Below are 3,948 nucleotides of genomic sequence, written 5' to 3'. Positions count from 1 at the left end.
CTTACCCTGCTTACATACATCAAATCACAGTCTGCCCTGGGATGGACATCTTGGATGTTTATCAGCCAAGAAGAGGTTTGCCAGAAACAGGAAAATAGATTGCATATTATAGAAACGGCTACAATTGAAAATTAGGGGAAATAAAATAAAACCAGGTGATCTTTAATCTCTCTTCTTCTATGAGTCTTGACATTAGTTTACAGACGCTAATGAGATTCATTTTCATATATGTATAAGGTTTTCATTTAAGACAGACATCACACACACACACACACACAGACACACACAGATGCTCCACAAGCCTTCAGGGCCAGCTTTTAATGAGATAACCAGAATCTCTTGAAAGAGGTCCAAAGTTAAATAGCCGTGTAATGATCTCTGCTACATGGTGAATGGTAATACACAGGGGACAGGAGAAAGACTATCGGTAAAGTTCACAAACATGGTAATATCTAAATGTTTTCTAAGGCACTGGCTGATTTTAAGTGTTCAGTATAAAGTAAATCAGGAGAAGAAAATCCCTCTCCCATTTTATTACTCATTTCTCTTCTAGGAAAGAGTAGCTTCAGTTTTCAGTTAACCAAACCTATTATGAAATATTTCCTAATAAAAGTAAAAGCGTTTTATTCACATTAGTTATGAAATTTGGTTTGTAATTCTACTTAGCCATTGATTTCAGCTCATGTTTTATATAAATCTGCTGTTGAACTTTTTTTTTAAATCATTCCAGTACCTTTATCTTTAAAACCGGTGATTCTTGCCTCTGTGGGTGGCTGTGGCTATAATCCGATAACCAGCAATTCAGTAAAAACCCTTTCTGGGTTGTTTATTTCCCCTGTTTTGTAGGCCATCACTTTTCTTGAGGTCATAAGCATGTAGAAACTCCCAGGGCATTTGTGAATGTGTATTTGTTAGGAGAATTATATCCAATAAATGAGATTTTAATACCTTTGGGATCTACCACACTATGAGACGGTCCTGATAAAATTGAAGGGATCAGTTCTAAGAGTGCTGTTTTAGCAGTGGCATGTGATATTTGTGGTTCTTCAAGACTGGAGAATATCAGTTTGAAGCTTAATGCCAGAAGGGTACAGAAAAGTCAAGCTAACTTGCATGGTGTGATTTAATATTCTGTTGTTAACCCGATTATTTGTTTGATGAAAATTTGTTAAGCTATCATGACATGGATCTTACTGAATTTCTCAGAGTAGCCATAATTGTATAGAGCCTGCTGAAGGACTTAAATCTACTGACGTCATGGAATATGTTTCCCTTAATTAAAAAAATAAACCCATGTGACACCTGAAGCACGGGCTGTTTCACCTGGTCCCTCCACCATAGTAACTATAAGATTAGTTAGTTTCCTTCTTAACTTCCTTGAGGAGTGTTCCCCACCCCCCTCCTCCTGCTAATTCATGTCCTTTCTGATGGCCCTGTAGTACCCTAGATGGGTTTTGCGAATTGCATTGGCAGTGGCCCTTACTCTTGTTCCTCTGTGTGGTCACTTAGTTATCATAAGTGAAGTTATGGATCATTAGGTCTAGATATAATATCGCTAATTGTGTTAATCAGTATAGGTCAGCTATGCTGCCGTAACGTATAATTCTTAAATCTCAGTAGCTTAAAGCTGAACTTTATTTCTCACTCATAGTATGTACTAACAGTACAGGCTGGGAACTCAGCTCCATGCTAGGGATGTGGGGAATGCAGAGTCCACCCTCTGCTGCAACTGTGGTGTGTTTCAGAGCAAAGGAATCATGGTGAATCAGCCCTGCTCCGTAGAGGCTTTTGTCTTGACATGATACTCTTTGCTTCGGCTCAGATTTCATTAGCCAGAGAAAGTCCCAGATCTACACCTATCCTCAAAGGGGAGGGAAAATGTAGTTCTACCATGTGTCAGAAAGAGGAAAATTAAAACATCATCAAACAGCACTAATGACTACCATATTTACATTAACTTATTAAACAATTCTAGGTGTATGTATGGCATGTCCGTTTGGCCATTCTATGTGTGGGTTTGGAGCTCAGAAGAAATGTGGAAGTCTACAGTAACAGATGAAATCACCTAGAAAGGAAGGGGTTACAGGACTGCAATGTCCATTACAGTTGCTGTGAGCCCCATGTGGCTATCGGGTACTCGCAGAGGACTGGTCTAAAATGAGAGGTGCTGTCAGTGTAAAATATATACTGGAGTTAAGACTTAGCATGAAAAAAGTATGTAAAATGTCTTGATAATTTTCACGTTGATTAAACGTTGAAATGATAACATTTTCAATATATGGATTCCAAAATATATTATTAAAATTAATTTCACTTGATTCTTTCTGCTTCTTCCTAACATGACTACTAGGAAATTTACAATATCTAGCTTGCAATGTAGTTTTACTGCCCAGTACTGTTAAGAATGATTAGAGAGGAGGTCTAAGATGAGGCATAGGAACAAAAGAGCAAGCTTTCAGGAACAACTGAAGAGCTCAAAGAAAATAAAAGTGCCTTAATACTGAAGGCAGAGAAGTGATGCCTCAGAGAAAAGTGATCAGTATTGCAAACTGCGAGTGTAGTGGTTTTGATATTATTATTTCCTGTCAGAGCTGCAGGAACTGTCTCACTGTGGTATCACCTAAAACTACTCTAGAGTGTCAGGAGTATTCCCCTGGCAACATTTTTCATGCACAGAAAGTAGAGAAATGCTATGAGTTATTAAAAGATTGAAAAATTGCTTTATTTTACTTCCTATGGATTGTAATACTGATTATTCCTTGTCATTAACATGTTGGTGTGGAAACCAAATTAAATTTAAACAAATCAAGAAACACTTGGACAACGGGCAGGAGCCATGGGACAGCGGGCAGGAGCCATGGTTGCCACCAGGCCGCTGTCCCGGTTCTGGGAGTGGGGGAAGAACATCGTGTGGGTGGGCAGGAACTATGCGGATCGAGTCAGGGAGATGCAGAGCGCGGTGCCTAACGAGCAGTTGCTCTTCCTGAAGCCGTCCCGGCTTACGCCCCCGAGGGCTCGCCGGTCCTGATGCCCGCCTGCAGCTGCAACCTGCACCATGAGCTCGAGCTGGGCGTACTGATGAGCAGGCGCGGCCGCGCCGTCCTGGAGGCCACGGCCATGGCCTACGTGGCCGGCTATGCCCTGTGCCTGGACATGACCGCCAGGGATGTGCAGGACGAGTGCAAGAAGAAGGGGCTGCCTTGGACTCTGGCCAAGAGCTTCACGGCCTCCTGCCCCGTCAGCGCACTGGTGCCCAAAGAGAAGTTCCCTGACCCTCACAACCTGAAGCTCTGGCTCAAGGTCAATGACGAACTCAGGCAGGACGGTGAGGCATCCTCCATGATTTTTTCCATCCCCTACCTCATCAGCTACGTTTCTAAGATAATGACCTTGGAAGAAGGAGATATTAGCTTGACCGGTACGCGAAAGGGAGTGGGATCTGTTAAAACGATGAGATCCAGGCTGGCATACACGGGGTCATCGGTATGAAATTTAAGGTGGAAAGGCCAGAATATTGAGTCTATACAAAGCACCCTAGCTTATTAACACAAGTTTCAGGGCAGAAGGGAGCAAGACAAAAGCAAGCAAGCAAAGGTTATTTAATTAAATATGACAATTTTTAATAAGAAGCCAATTTTTTTAAATGATTAGATTAACTGAATCACAGTGCTGTACACCAGAAGTTAATACAACATTGTAAATCAACTATACTTAAATTAAAAAGGGGATGTAAATTAATAAGTGTTTGTATTGCTATACCTCAACCCAAGGAAGATGGACCCTCCAAGAAAAACCTGATCTAGAAGAGTTGGACTAGAAACAGAAATGAGAAACAGTGCTTTCTAGGAAACAACAAATCACACGTTCAGAAGACTTCCTTTCCTGAAACTCGACTGGATAAGACTTTTTTCATTGGGTCATTTCTGGGATCAGGTGTTCAAGACTTAA

At 41.2% G+C, this 3,948-nt stretch overlaps 1 pseudogene; it reads left to right on the top strand.

The window, feature by feature from the left end:
- The first annotated feature begins 2,857 nt into the window (after nucleotides 1-2,857).
- On the top strand, nucleotides 2,858-3,518 carry LOC105076803 (oxaloacetate tautomerase FAHD1, mitochondrial-like; annotated as a pseudogene).
- Nucleotides 3,519-3,948: the final 430 nt, after the last annotated feature.

The sequence above is a fragment of the Camelus bactrianus genome, chromosome 35 (assembly GCF_048773025.1).
Source record: "Camelus bactrianus isolate YW-2024 breed Bactrian camel chromosome 35, ASM4877302v1, whole genome shotgun sequence".
In the NCBI taxonomy this organism is placed as follows: Eukaryota; Metazoa; Chordata; class Mammalia; order Artiodactyla; family Camelidae; genus Camelus; species Camelus bactrianus.
This window is presented reverse-complemented; position numbering and strand designations above follow the sequence as displayed.